Genomic DNA, 16,925 nt, shown 5'->3' on the forward strand with positions numbered 1-16,925 from the left:
TCCTTTGATAAAGAGTTGCCACTAATATAAACCGAATGTATTATTTGAGATTAATGTTTACCATTGGTTGTTATGCCATTACTTTTGAGTTATGTTTTGTTTATTTGTATTTTATGGATGGATAAAGTTGTGAGCTAACTAGCTAACAGCTAGTTAACGTGAGCTAAGATGGCGGCAATGTGGCGTTTTCTGAATGTATTGTTTTGCTGACATGCAGGGGCGAGAGCTGTTTTGTGCTGGAGCCTACCATTAAATAACGACCATTTTGTTTGCACATTCAGGTATGTTGTATGTATGTTGTATCCATGGGTATGGTTTAGTATTGTGTGTTATAATCCTCCTCCCCTCCTCCTCCTCCCCTCCACCTCTCCTCCTCCTTCTCCACCCCTCCACCTCTCCTCCTCCCCTCCACCCCTCCACCTCTCCTCCATCCAGTAACTAACATATAGCCTATGATGAGTTGGGTACATTAACACTAGCACTCATTACTAACCAAAGTACCCAGAGTGGAGGAGACCTCCATGTGTTGACATTAGTGTAACATATGTAATCATTGAATTAGAAAAAGACAAGAAATAACGAACCGGTTGTGTTTATTCAGGACGTAAGAATCATTTTGTATTTTAAACAGCTTCCATATTGAATATAACACATTGATAGACTAATTGGTGTTACTGCACATATCCTACTGTAAACAGTAAGACAGAACACACATCTGAAGCATACATTTTCTTGCAACAAAATCGCATCTTCTTTCAGTGGTTAAGCACTTCACGTAAATGTGTCAGCAAAATCCACAGACAAATCCGTCGGGTCTTATGCTCCACCATGCAAACCAATCAATGTGAATTTGTCATCTCCCTGTGTGTGGATAGCATGCACTTATTAATCAGACACATATAGTAGACACCCCCCATAGCATAAATCTGTAATATTTGTGGAGGATTTTACATCCCCAATACACATTTCAATGTATGCAGATGATTCAACGATTTATACATCAGCCTCTACAGCCAATGAATTAAATACTGTCCTAAATTCAGAGTTGCAATCAGTGGTTGAATGGATAAAGATTAATAAACTAGTGTTAAACATATCAAAGACAAATAGCATCATTTTCGGGTCAAACCATGCTCTCAGTAAGAACCCAGTCTTGAAACTTTTAATAAGTGACAAGGCAATCGATCAAGTCCAAGAGACTGTACTCCTAGGACAGTAAATTGTCATGGTCACAACACATAAATAAACTGGTGGTGAAAATGGGAAGAGGTATTTCTGTTGTTAAAAGATGTGCTCATTTGCTACCACCAAGTACTATCAAACAGGTGATTCAAGCTCTAATTTTGTCGAATCTTGACTATTGTCCTGTAGTATGGTCTAATGTTACAACGAATAAACTGAAAAAATTACAAATAGTACAAAACAAAGCAGCACGTATAGCGCTTCGTTGTGAGTACAGAAGTAATGTCGCAGCGATGCACAATTGTTTAAATTGGTTACTTCTGGTTAATCTATTCACTCCTTGTATTTACCAGGAATATTCTTGTTACAAAGACTCCTTCAATTCTGTATAATAATTTATCCATAAGTCTCGACAGACATGACTACTCAACCAGACATGCTTCTGCACAAGGTTTTACACTTCCAAAAGTGAGGTCGAATGCAATGAAACGAACTGTCATGTTCCGAGGTATGCAGGAATGGAACTCTCTTCCCAGACATTACACAGGAGAATAGTAAAATCCGTTTCAAAATCTTAGTAAAACAACACTTGGCAAATAGAGAAATTGACATTCCCTAATGTATATTAAATGTGTATGTAAATGAAAATGTTTGTTTTTAGTTTAGTTTTAGTTTTAGTTTAGTTTTAGTTGAGTTTAGGTTAGTTTGACTTTAGTTTAGTTTTAGTTCTTTTCTTTCCATTTTCTTTGAATTTTCTTTTAATTACACTCTGTTGTCTGTTCTTTGTAATCATTTGTTTGTATTTGTGTTGTTATTGATTTCATTTGTATTGTTATTTTTGTGGACCCCAGGAAGACTAGCTGTCACCATGGTGGCAGCTAATGGGGATCCTAATAATAAACAAATAAACCCACCCTCATCTGTGTGGCCAAGATAATCAGAACCATGCTTGACTTCTAACTGAAACCCACATGACTACTCACCATTCCCTGACTTCTCAACAATCTTGCTCTCTCGTCTTCAGCTCACCTGAGCAACACATGCAATTTACACTTAAACAAGTTTGTACACTCTGCATTGATTTCTTTCCAATGGTGTGACAACATATTGCCACCTTATTAATTCCTCTTTTTGGGTTTCGACTTCTCCACAGCTGCTTTATTATTACTTTGCCACTGGCGGTCTGCAGAAGAAAGAAGAAGAAAGGGGAAAACTGGTTTTGCTTAAGCGATTCCAGAGTAATGAATGGGAGGAAAGAACACATTAAGGCCCATCAGTAGTGCAAATGATGTTTACACAAGCATCACACAGCTGGCTGTAATATCTCTCCTGAGAGGTGAAGTAAGGTGATTTCTGGACCCTTCGTTATGAAGATGAGGGTATTAGTCAGCCATGACTGTGTGTGTTCCCTGCCAGTACAAACGCCGCATCACTTATTATTATTGAAGCAGGGTCATTTGACTGAATGCCAAGACACAGTTAGCATGGTAGTATGTCACTCAATGTAACGGCATTGCAGAGGATAACACTTTAGATGATAGCAATGGAGTTATGCTGGTTGGGTATGAGAGCTGCTTTAAATGCCCTTGTGTGATTGAATACACACTACAAACAAATTAGATAAACAGAACACAAATCAATTCTGTCAGGGAGAAAACATGCCAGAAGGGGAAGTGATGGTGTGCATACTCATATAAAAAAAATAAGCACTGCTTTTGACTTAGCAGAGCGTCCTCCATCATATTGTGGTACACCCACCACTGCAAACAGGTCCAATGTTTGCTCAAATATAACAGAAGCAATGAGATCTGACACATTGGGCACTGACTGCTCACCAGCGACAACTAATAAAATATTCCTGATTTATCAGCAACAAGATGAGTTGTCTGAAGCTAAAGGCACACAGTGGGTTGGGGCTGCGAAGGGAGGGCTTGCATCAAATGAGGGGTTAGCAAATGAGTTTCTGAACTTTCAACTGTGATGAGCGACAAACCAAAGTAGAGCAACCATAGCTGTCCACCGGCCCAAATTACAGATGCCATGACTGTCCCCCAACCCACGGGTTAGTAAGAGACTGATGCACCAGTGCATTGTTTAACCAATTAAAGCCCCAATGATTCAGGTGACTTTAAGAGGATAGGCACGGTTGGACTTCAGGCGTGATGCCAAGCCTGTCTGAGCTTGTGATTCACCCTATCACAAGCAGGAAGAACAAGAGCTGAGCAAGGGGACTCTGAGGCATGCTTTCTTCTCCTTACCCAGAGCAGTTCACTGGAGCTTGTTGAGAACGTAGCAGTGCTCTCTTTTTAAATGTTGTGAGGAAAACACCCAGCTGGTCATATTAATCATTAACCCACCCCCCCCCCCCACCCCCCCACCCCCCCACCACACACACACACACACACACACCCACCCAACCATTTTTAGAAATTAGAAAGGAAGATAACATATCGATATAAGATAAGGCTTCTTCTATGACATTTCCCAAAATTGGATTCTATGTAATCAGTGATAAACCTTTTGGACCTTTAAGATAAGCCAGACAGAAGCAAATAGCATAGGGCTTGGTAGACATTTGGAAGGACATTCAAAGAGAAGAGTTTAATTGATTGCTTTATGATTGTGTCACTCAGGCCTTTTTTTCTGTGCGCCAAAGGACATAGAGGGTGAGTCAGCAGTGGAAAGGCTGAGAGAGGTAGACAGAGAGTCATTGTGTGTGTGTGTGTGTGTGTGTGTGTGTGTGTGTGTGGGAGGGTGTGTGTGTGTGTGTGTGTGGGAGGATGTACAATAAAGTACACATTGAGTATTTGAGGGGATTGTCACAACAATTGGTAATTACAGTATATGTGTATCACCATGCTACCACAGGGTAATTCAGTTGGAGGGGTGAATATGAATATCTTATAGAACGAGTCAATATGTCAGTATGCGTGGCTTAATTCAATTCAAGCCCAATTCATGTTTCCAGAGGCTTTATGACCTGGTGTTCACAGCTACACCTGACGGTATTACAGGCACAATGTAATTTGTGGTTTGGTCCAAACAAAGCTAAATTGGTTATTGGTAATCCCTTAAAAATATGTCTTTGGAATGTCATGCAATTCATTTCATAGGTCTGTTTTACCTAACCGAACTCACATGCAGGATGATATCTATTACTAGTTAATACTCATCAGTGCTGTAATGACAAGCAAGAAGCAAGAATACACAGTGTTCATAATTGACATGGCTTGTTGACCATAGACCAACCACACTGTTAGAGTGGTTGACCATAGACCAACCACACTGTTAGAGAGGTTGACCATAGACCAACCACACTGTTAGAGAGGTTGTTGATTCATTCATATTAAAACAGTATGCTACTGTAGCAATCCAGGCTTTGTCAGATGGAATGGTCAGATGCTACTGCTAACATGCCTGTTACAGATGTGGAGGAGAAGAAGTGTTTATAAAGAGGATCAGATCAATAGTTCCAGCCAACCCAGTATGGCAGATGAAAAGCATGCAGGCTACGGTAATAGGTATGGATTTCTGAATCTTTGCCTCATGTTTTATTCCTGGGGCTTGAATATGTACTGCAGAAGCTGATTGATGAGTGTAGAGGACTGTGAGTGTATTTTCTGCACATTATGACTGCCATGCCAAGGTGTTTATTCAACATGAGGGGGTTAGAAAAACTAGGCCTTCATTTGGTTTGCATTTGGTTGTGATGTACCGCAAAAACTGGTTTCTGCACTTTCTTTCATGATTATGTATTATTATTTTTTGTCAGTACAGCTTCTTGCTATATGAAAATGGTGCCTTTTTAATCATTATAGTGAGTTCATACTCACACCAGCCAGATTGCAGGCCTGATAAAGAGGTAGCATTCATTGCTTTGTCACAAAAGCAGCATTAAACTGCATTATATCTGCCATTGATTCTCACCTTGTATTTGTTGCAATAAATGCATAAAGGCTTGCGAGTAGACACAAAGTGAGGCTTGGTGCCAGAAACATGTGTCAGTTGCAGCAATCTGCTTGGATAGCTTTGTGACTTGCTCTATAGCAGTGGATAGAACGCTGTTGTAGACCAGTCCAATCTCCAACATCACCATCTGATTCAGGAGGAAAATTCCCCTTCCCCTGAGTGAAATCTTAAATCCTATTACCAGGGAGAATGAAAATGTCTAGAAGAAGGGCTTCGTACTTTTTCAAGCCGAACATTTTATGCACAATTCTTTTGAAACACAAATCTTGCTGAGGGTGGTTTCATTTTGACAACTAGCAATGAAACATAATGAGTTGACTTAAAAAAAAAAAAAAGGGATCAAGTGTGACTCTTATTGTACTGCTTGCTGAAATTGCTTACTATCTGCATCCTGAGGGGTTATATTCCAAGACACACTCTCTCTGTGAACATGTGCCATCCTCTCTTGATTAATTAAGAGTGTGTGTGTGTGTGTGTGTGTGTGTGTGTGTGTGTGTGTGCTCGCACGTCTGTGTGAGGGTACCCTCTGTTCCCTGTGGTCCATAAAACGAGTTGGATCCCAGAGCGTGGGAGTGACCTTGCTTCTGAACAGAGTAATGCCATCTCAACACACCCTGCCTGCTCTCCGGGTGTTATCCCATTCATGTTGCGGCAAGCGAACACAATCCACACTTACCGTACGCAGATTTTGCAATTCTAAAGCAAGAAGAGATACATGAGAAGTATATTTTCATGCAAGAGAGGGGGGGGGGGGGGGGGCAATTGTTCATTATGTACTGTAATACAAAAACACACCAATGTCTTACTCAATATTCAGAGAGAGTACTTACAGTAAGGTAATTAAAAATAACCAACATAATTCATGTTGTAATGGTAGTTTGGTGCATATATTGAGCCCCTATTTTAATATGGTCACTTACTCAAATTAAATTCTGAATAAAGATAACAGATTTATTTTTATTTTACAAAGCCAACGAGCTGCCCTAATGTATCATGCTGTCTTAAATAGATGCCGAGGCACTGATGACTCATTGTTTCCTGCAATTTGGCAGATCCCAAGATGATCGTTTTCGCCACTTATACAGTTTGGTCCGGAAATACTGTATTTGGACAGTGACACAATTTTCATAGTTTTGGCTCTGTACGCCACCACAATGGATTTGAAATGAAACAATTGAGATGCAATTGAAGTGCAGACGTTCATCTTTAATTCAAGGGGTTATACAAATACAGATATTGTATTGTATTAAACGTTTAGGAATCGCAATCATTTGTATACAGTCCCCTATTTTCAGCTATGTGCTCGATTGGGTTAAGATCAAGCGATTGACTCGGCCATTGCAGAATATTCCACTTCTTTGCCGTAGAAAACACCTGGGTTGCTTTTGCAGTATGTTTTGGGTCATAGTCCATCTGTACTGTGAAGTGCCTTCCAATCAACTTTGCTGAATTTGGCTGAATCTCAGCACAGCAGACAGTATATCCCTCAACACTTAAGAATTCATCAGGCTGCTTCTGTCTTCTGTCACATCATCAATACACAATAGTGACCCAGTGCCATTGGAAGCCATGCATTCCCATGCCATCACACTGCCTCCACTGTGTTTTACAGATGTGGTATGCTTCAGATCATGAGCTATTCCAAATCTTCTTCATACTTTTTTCTTCCCATCATCCTGGTACAGGAGTAGTTTAATCTATCCAAAGAATGCTGTTCCAGAACTGGGCTGGCATTTTTAGATGTTTTTTTGGCAAAAAAGTCTAATCTGGCCTTTCTATTCTTGAGGCATATGAATGGTTTGCACCTTGTGGTGAACCTTCTGTATTTGCTCTCATGAAATGGTAATGGTAAATGGACTGCACTTATATAGTGCCTTTTTTGCTGCTCCAAAGCACTTTACAACGGCCTCTCATTCACCCATTCACACACACATTCACACACCAATGGCGGCAAGCTGCCATGCAAGGCGCCGGCCCGCTCACTGAGAGCAATTTTGGGCTTCAGTGTGTTACCCAAGGACACTTCGACATGTGGCGAGCCGGGGCTCGAACCGCTGATCTGCCAACCTTGTGATCATTAGACGGCGACTCTACTTCCTGCACCACAGTCGCCCCATGAAGTCTTCTCTTTATGGTAGACTTAGATAATGACATGCCTACCTCCTGGAGACTGTTATTCACTTGGCTGGATGTTGTGAAGGGGTTTTTCTTTACCATGTAAAAGATCCTGCCTTCATCCACCACCGTTGTCTTCCGTGGACGCCCAGGCCTTTTCCAGTGAGAGATTCTTTTTTTTCTCAGAATGTACCAAACTGTTGATTTGGCCACTCTCAATTTTCCTGCTATCTTTGACAAACTTAGTTTATGTTTTTGCAGTCTAAGGATGGCCTGTTTCACTTGCATTGAGAGCTCCTTTGACCGTACTGTGATTTTATTTATATTGAGAAATATTCTGTGATTTATACTGAGAAAAATACTGTGGTTTATACTGAGAAAAATACTGTGATTTTTACTGAGAAATATACTGGGAACTAGTACTGTTCTGTTGAACAGACTATCATACTCTAGGTAGCACCACAGGGGCTTGTAATATTAAGAGTGAACCAACCCAATGTTACCCATAATGCAGAGTTTTGGATTGAAAGACGGACACTTCGTCGGACGGGAGTAGAGGAGATTTTCATTGGCGGTAGGTAGCCTGCGGGAAGTCGACGGCTAAAATGTGGCCCCCTCTTAGCTGTCGTGGCCCTAAGTGACCGCTTAGTCTGCTTATGCCTTCGGCCAGTGCTGCTAAAAATATACAGAGACACATGGCCATGCTACATTAACTACAAAACAGTCAACACTGTAATTTATCCTGCCAACAGCAGTTAAGGCCAAAGAGATTGTGTCAGCATACTGGGGATAGGCCATGAAAAAGCCCACGCGTTACAATGGAGCAGTATGCAGAAGCAAAGCTTAATGTCAGGGTTCTCTGCAAATGATCAAACACAATATGGATGCTTCCTAAAGAGTGTGTTTGAGAGTTATTACAAAAATAGCCATCAGTTTAACTGAAACCCCATTATTCAGGAAACCTCTCAAGGTCAAGAAAAACTTCACACAATGTCTGCATTCTATAAAACATGAGCTATCCTGTCAAGCCCACCCTTGCAGTTTATTCGTTTCAAGGGTACCAGCCTACATCTTCTTCCAGCCTTACCCTTTCTGTGAGCCTGACCTACAGTTCAGAGTTCTGCTTTAAAGCCCAAGGTGAAACCATAATGTGTCTTGGTTAATGTCTCATAATGACATGATAACATATCATCATGCACTTGTTACATCTTCCACATATGTTTGCCTTGACACAGGCAGTCCTTAGGGTTGGAGGGCATGATGTAGTAGTGGCCTTGTGTTCAGGTAGACTCCGATCAGCGGTCAGCTGTCATGAGCAGAGGAGAACCTACATGTACTTTCCATTACAGTTAATTGAAACAGTGTGCAATGGTAGAGTGGGGTGCTTTTGGTCCTAATGGGTGGGTGTGATGAGGATGGAGAGCCTGTCATGTGCCTTATCTTGACCAGGTAGACCATTCTATGCAAGGCCTCTGGAAGGATAACGCAATGTCAAGCCTTGGAAATAAACAGGGTCCATTCCACTGTCTCATTTTGGAGATATCTCCTGATTGGGAGTGGCGTAGGTGTAAGGTATAGCTAATTGAAGATGCATTGAATTCCTTGGGCCGTTTGCATTTAGACTTGAAAACGAAGAACCCTTTATATTCATCCTCCATTAAGTTTGCAGGCCCAAGAATAAGAATTTGCTAAATTAATAACACTTTTTATTTATTTATTTTTCTATGGGATTTCAATGATTTGTGTAGATTATTAAGGATTACCGTATTTTCCGGACTATAAGTCGCGGTTTTTTTCATACTTTGGCTGGTCCTGCGACTTATAGTCAGGTGCGACTTATATATCAATAATTCATAATCTCTGACTGACATGAACTGACATACGGTAATCTCTGACTGACATGAACCAAGGAGTAAATCCGCTAGCGCCTCATACACGATAGAATAGCCATTATACTTGACAATGTGGACATTAAACACGACAATGTGGACATTAAACATGATGTTATGGACCTTATACACAATGTTATGGACGTTAGAAACGATATTAAAGTCATTTATTCCTTCCAGAGGCTGTTTAACGTTGCAATGTTGTACCCGCGAGTAGCATTTTGCTACTTCCGGTAGCGCTTCATACGCGATAGAATAGCCATTATACTCGACAATGTGGACATTAAACACGACAATGTGGACATTAAACATGATGTTATGGACCTTATACACAATGTTATGGACGTTAGAAACGATATTAAAGTCATTTATTCCTTCCAGAGGCTGTTTAACGTTGCAATGTTGTACCCGCGAGTAGCATTTTGCTACTTCCGGTAGCGCTTCATACGCGATAGAATAGCCATTATACTCGACAATGTGGACATTAAACACGACAATGTGGACATTAAACATGATGTTATGGACCTTATACACAATGTTATGGACGTTAGAAACGATATTAAAGTCATTTATTACCTTTTAGAGGCTGTTCAAAGTTTCATTTTTCCTCCGCGACGCCATGTTGTTAGCCCCGCGCTAGCTAGCGGACTTTACACTCGATAATACAAGTATTCCTTAACCTTTCAGAAGAAGTTTCAACGTGAATTATGTCCTTCCTGGGCTTACAAATCCTCTCATGTCTCTTCACAGTGCCAGACTAGAGTCAAGCTCAACAGGGTCTTCTTTCCCCGCTGATTCCGCCAAGCCCGTTCCCTTGAACCATGCGACTTATAGTCCAGTGCGACTTATATGTGGTTTTTTCCTCTTCATGGCCCATTTTTGGCCTGCTGCGACTTATACTCGGGTGCGACTTATAGTCCGGAAAATACGGTAATTCAAAAAAAATTCCAGCCTGTGCAGTAATTCCCTGACGGTGTTAGACAAATGCACAATTTGAGAGAGACGCAGCGTCTGGCCCTCACGGGAGAAAAACCTAGTTTACTCCCATGAGGATGGGGTTGCTGCATTAGATCAGCTGCTCAGACAGCTTCACAGACAGAGTGCTCCATCCTTTAATAACATGGCTGTGTCTACATCGTATGCCATACAGGGTGGGTGCATGTATGTATCCGGGGAGGTCTGTTCTTCTGGTGTGTTCTGAGATCCTGAGACAGAATCTGCTGTCCCCGGTGCCATTGTGCAATTCTGTACACCTTTTGGCTCCTGATGGATCGCAGAGTGAGGAGGGAGGCCCCTGTTCCATTCATCAAGGCTAGACAAACGTTTCATGGCTGGTGGCCTCAATGAAAAATGAGGGCCAAAGCCTAGCTGGAGGATGAAGAGGAGCATAGGGGGAAATCCCTATTTGCTTGCAAAAGGAAAAACCATAACATCTGAACCCAAAGCATTCCCCATTACTATATCTCACAGTTCATAAAATGTCCAGTATTACCACATAACCTTTGTCAAGGGTAATGAAATGCATGTGATGGGGTTTGATGAAAAAGTCTGGCAACATAATTGTTCTGTTTTTTCCAGATTATGAAAGGGTAGATTGTAAGCTTTCAAATATGTCATACATTGAAATCTGAAACAAGTTGAAGAAGTCATGCATATTCTTTCTTTTCGTGTCCACAAGAGAGTCAGTTACAAGGCTTGGCTAGATGTGGTTCAACCACAGCTGAACACATTGCTGTCCCTTCTCATTGAACTCTGCCAAGTCCGTTGATGTGCAGGGCTGTTCCAGCAGGGGGCATATCAGGAGGTGCTGCATGGTCTGTGGTTCAGTGCCACAGTCACACACAACGTCCCCGTCATTTAGGTATCCCCATTTGGCGAGAGTGGCTTTTGTAAGTCCAACACCAGATCTTATCCTGTTTAGGCATTTCCACACTGCGTAGTTGGTGTCTGCTCCAGGGGGCAGTGCCTCGCTCGCCTTTAGCTCCATTGTTGTTGCTGGTGGGAGTTTGTCCAGCCTTTCTTCCCACCGAGTGACTCTTTCACTGCTTGTGCTTGGTGTTCCGAGGGGCGGGACGCTCTTCAGGAAACTTTTCCTTGATTTAAGGCGGCTTTTGGCTGGCACATGGCCAAGGAGAGGATGTCTTTGGTCAGTAGACTGTTGTTGGCGCTCTTTTTTGCTTGCTGCATTTCGTCGTATCTCTGGTGGGGCTATGCCTGCCAGGATGTACAGACGGTCTGTTGGTGTTGGTTTCAGACAGCCTGTGATCAGGCGGCAGCTAGCATTGAGATCGGGATCCAGCTTCTTGGCATGGGCAGCTCGCTCCCATACTGGGCAGGCATACTCGGCAACTGAGTAGCAGAGAGCTAGTGCGGTTGACTTCAGGGTCTGTGGGTTAGCACCCCAGGTTGTGCCAGTGAGCTTGCGGATGATGTTGTTCCTCGCACTCACTTTACACTTGGTCTTCTCAGTGTGGGTCTTAAAAGAGAGGCATCTGTCCAGGGTTACCCCTAGGTAGACTGGGTGCTCACAGTGTTCAAGGGAGGTTCCTGACCATGCATATTTGAATGTTGATACCCCCAAATCAGCGAGTCGAGAAATCCGGCCTCAAAGTATTCACAGCCACCCCAACCACTCCCCCATTACTACACTACCTGTCATTATCTACCTGTCATTTGTCAGTGGGGTTGTCAGCTAACCCTCAGGAAACAAACTTGCAGGGCTGACATGTTTAAATAACTAAACTATCACTAACTATCATTTCAATCCACAGTATTATTCTATCAGAGAATTAATCATTATTTTTTACTCCAAACAACATTATCGTTCATTACAAAAGCATTTACCTTTTCTATAATCAGGGCTGCCAAGTTTCACCAAAGGTTTGGAGTGCGATTTTTTGGCGGTGGAGCGAACCAAAACTGTGCATGTTTCTCTACTGTAACATAACCAGGTACATTAATAATAATTTACAATAAAAGTACAACAATTGGGGGTCCCTCAAAAAAAATGTGGGCGCGCACAAAATCACCCACCAAGCCCTCATTCTGACCCAGGAAAAACCCTGGTATGTACTGTATAACATGATAGCCATCTATGAGCAATGCACTGTATATAAGATGATGACCAAGGGTCTTTCTGCTGCTGACCAAGGGGCTGAGTCCTGTTGATGAGGCCAATTTTTCTTTTAGAATCTGTAGGCTACTGTATTTGTTTATTAAGATTTCATAAATATGAATGAATGAATGAATGAATGAATGGTCTTTATTGTCATTGCTATAGTACAGGTACCAAACAACGAAATTTGGGAGGGGTGGCTCCCCTGGTGCTAGGAAAGAAAAAAAAAACTAAAAAAACAAGAAGGGAAAGGAGCTGGTTTACATAAATAAAGGCTATGTACACTATCCACTATACTATACTGTACAGATAAGACGACTAGGGTTGTCATATTGCACATAGTGTTATTGCACATTCATTTAAAGTGTCGCAGTTTGCAGGCTTGAAATGTACACATTTGTGCCTCAGCACTACACCTGATTTTTTCAATCCAGCAGCTGCCATCAATCCGTCCAGACTGTCCAGGGCCCAGAACCTAGGTCTTTGCTGTGTTCAGGGCCTGGATGGCCCTGGGGTAGAAGCTGAGCTTCAGTCTGTTTGTCCTTGCAGCCATGGTCCTGTACCGCCTTTTCGAGGGCAGCCGGGCAAAGTGTTCATTAACAATAAAATGTTAATTATTTTCATTTCTTGTGCTGGTTTATTATGAACAACATGTAAAATTGCAGGAAACTAGCACAAATAATTGGGTGGGAGAGAGGGGCCGCCGTTGCCAAAACGTGCACAGTTTTGGGTCGCTCCACCGCCAAAAAATCTCACTCCAAACTTTTGGTGAAACTTGGCAGCCCTGGGTAATGTGTGCGTCAAGAATGTCTCACAGGCAGAAACTACATCCCGAACGACAGTTCCGTCAAGTGTCTTTTAGGATATCTTAGTTCCCACTTTTTATGAGATGGATAGATAGCAGTGGCGGCTGGTGCTAAACATTTTGGGTGGGGCACAGCAGTGTTTCCTCCAGGATTTTTCACATTAGTGGCGGGGGGGTCCTCTTTCGCGCGCGCAGCTCGCGCGTTTTTTTTTCCGCGTGCACGATTTTTTTGCCGCGTGCACGCGCATAAAATGCGCACTGTCGCTCAAAACAAAGACGTAATTTCACTTTACCCACGCAATACCCACTTAAACATGTGTGAGGATACGTAACAGCGTTTTGTGACAGAACTTTCACTTTCATTCATGAAATTCACCCCGTCTGTGTTACGAAGCACTTGAATTTTGGACCATTGCGACTGACTATAGCTCATATATTATTACTAACACCAGAAGACAAGACATACAAACTGTGGTGAGCTACATTGCTTGTGTAACATTAGCTAGTAGCTATCCATTTTTCACTCATACACGGCCGGAAAAGTGAACAGAAATACAACGCTGACATACGGTGGTATCTTGCGGCTGTCTTCACAAAGAGCTCCAGGATGCTTTCGCTTGAGGTGCTCGTTCATTGCAGATGTACTCCTGTGATAGGCCATTTCATTTCTGCACAGTTTACAGACCACCACATTGTTTTGTTTTTTTGTAAAAGCCGGAAATTGCAAAACGTCACGTTTGACGTCAGACTTAACAACCGGATATTCAGGACGCACATTTTTGCGCCCCAGCCTAGAAATAGACACAGCCAATTGGAGTGCTGCTACAGCTCACGTGTAAGCGAAAAGTATTCGGCCTGCCATAGACTGGCATTGACCGGCGCCCCGACGCCTCCCCCTATGTATTTTAACAGTGAATTTTACACACACACAGATAAAATGTTTATTGTATTGGATGATTTTTAATGAATGCTGATAGGCGCCGACAGAATATCAGCCGCATTTTGTGAATAAACAATGTTTATTTTTAAAAAAAACTTTTACAAATCGCAACTAGGAAGTGAAGGTGGGGAACTAGGAAGTGAAGGTGGGGGCGGCGCCCCAGCGCCCTCTATCGGCCAGCCGCCACTGATAGATAGATAGTTTGACTGTGTGATAGATAGATCATTTGATATTTTAAAAGTGTGATCGATCGATAGATAGATAGTTTGATTGTGTGATAGATAACTTGATATTTTGAAAAGTGTATTAGATAGATAGATAGATAGATAAAAAAGTGTAAAAATATGTATGTCTATCAACTTGCATTGCCTTCATCACAGTGGTGTGGTTGGCGCAGGAGTTAAGGCAGTTGGCTAGAGGTCTGAAGGTTGCCGGTTTGATACTTGATTTAATGTTTTATTTATTTTTTACATTTAACCGAAGCCTTTATGCAAATCGATTTACAATATATATATATATATATGTATATATCTGTCTAAGTGAATCATCTATCCATCAGTAATCATAAGAAAAAATAATCTATGCCAAATCCAGGGTCCAGTTAGAAGAACATAATTTTACTACTCAGAAAGGCTTCAAACACCATTGTAATCGTGTCAGTTCTTGAAAATTAGCCTGCACCATCATTTTATAGCCTACATACTTTTTTAGATGAGATTTTAGATTAGATTCAGACAACGAAATGCAGTAAAAAGTGTGTCAGAAGAGGGATTTGAACCACCGTCTTAAAATGACGAACAAATACTATGGCAGCAGTCAATACCACTATGCCATCGTGACAATATGACTGTATGTAGCCTGCTGCTGATATCACCACAGTAGTAAATATTCATTTATTAAAATATGAACATATAACAATAACTGGGGCTAGTAACTTACGCATTTAATTGGTCAGCAATTTCTTGCCAAACCATTTTGCTCGCCTTGTTAATTGCAGCAGTATTGCACTATTTTACATCTTATTTTTCGTCTTCATAGAGATCAATAAGTAGGAGTGCTGCGCAAAAAGTAGGACCGCTGCGGAGTGTAGTATCTTCATTTCGACAGTTCGACTCTGCGTGCACGCGCCCATATCGAGGATTTCTTAACCGGTGTTCTGTGAACACTGATGACACAAGCCTGATCCTCGTTCGAGGCTTGAATCCCAATCACGAGTTGCCTGAATGCGGCTTTTATTTTAATCGCTGATATACTAATCAACGTATGTGGAATACCCCCCAGTTAACAAACTAACACGTTTGGCTATGCCATAGTAAACAACACATGTAACTCAATTACCCGAAAACAAGGAGAAGGTGTATTGACAGACCACAGTCCCGTGAATATATCCCCAAAACTTTCTCTGTAGTCCTTGATGGCAGCGTCCTTCTTGTCAACAAACAGACATATGGCTATTTAAGAGGAAGTGGGTCGGGAGTTGCGAAAGCGACACGCCCACTCATAAATAAATAAATAAATAAATAATAATAATAATTCATTGGATTTATATAGCGCTTTTCCGAGGCTCAAAGACGCTGACAATATAGGAGATACGGAAAACACAAAAACAACAAGTAACATGGAACACAGAGTCAGCGAACGGGGATGGGGGGGGGGGTGGTAGGGACAGGGGAGGTGGTTAGGGGTAGGGGAGGCTGTATGCATATCAGGGGGGGTGGCAGGGTTAGGGGAGATGGGTAGGGGTAGGGGAGGTTGTATGCGTGTCCAGGGGGGGGGGGGGGGGGATTTAAAAGTGAGGAGTGAGGGTGAGTCTCTGAGTGGTTGAGGGAGAGAGTTCCAGAGGCGGGGTGCAGCTCGTGAAAAGGCACGGTGACCGAAGCCTTTGAGTTTTGAGGGTGGGACAGTGAGGGGAACAATGGATGAGGATCGGAGGGTACGGGTAGGGCGGTGGGGGAAAAGGACGTCAGTCAGGTAAGGGGGGGCCAGGCTATGGAGGGCTTTGTATGTGAGGATGAGGACTTTGAATTGGATGCGTTCTTTGATGGGGAGCCAGTGGAGAGAGTGGAGGACAGGAGTGATGTGGTCACGGGAGCGGGTGTTTGAGAGGAGGCGTGCAGCAGAGTTTTGGACCATCTGGAGTCTATGGAGGGAGCGGGAGGTGATGCCGGTGAGTAGGGAGTTACAGTAGTCAAGGCGGGAGGAGATGAAGGCGTGGATGAGGGATTCAGCAGCGGGCGGGGAGAGGCAGTGTCTGATTTTTGCAATGTTGCGGAGGTGGAAGTAGGAGGTCTTGACAATAGAGCTGACGTGGGGATCAAATGAGAGGGTGGGGTCCAGAATGAAGCCGAGGTTGCGAGCCAGGGGGGAGGGGGTGATGGTAGTGTCGTCAATGGTGAGTGTGATGGGTCCGGTTTTATTGAGGGTGGATTTGGTGCCGATGAGGATGACTTCGGTCTTTTCACTAATACCCCCCCCCCCCAAGTTTGCTGATAAAGTGTAGGTATTTAGTGAATGTAAAACTGTTGGTTATTGCTTACATTTTCATCCTATGCCAAAAAACAGAAAACACAATAAGACTTGTTTGGCTCGATTGCGAGGTTTCACAATTCCCGAGATGAGGACCTTTTCATCAAATCGTGTCACATATGTGTCTAGCCTTTTGGTCCACATATCAACAGCATATCAGTCGGCAATCAGTCAAAATGTTCAGACTTTTCTTTTGAAACACAGAACTACGTTTCAACGTTGTTGAGAATCACAATCACAACACAAACTCGCTAGTCAAGCCAAAATACTGGAACGCAATGGATTTGGTGAGTAATCCCCACTGCTACCTAGTTAATTATAACACTACTTTACATTGTTAGCAGTCTCACAAAACAAGCTGGGTTAGTTGACTGGCGATATGTC

This window comes from Nansenia antarctica (genome assembly GCF_963989245.1).
Source record: "Nansenia antarctica genome assembly, chromosome: 12".
In the NCBI taxonomy this organism is placed as follows: domain Eukaryota; kingdom Metazoa; phylum Chordata; class Actinopteri; order Argentiniformes; family Microstomatidae; genus Nansenia; species Nansenia antarctica.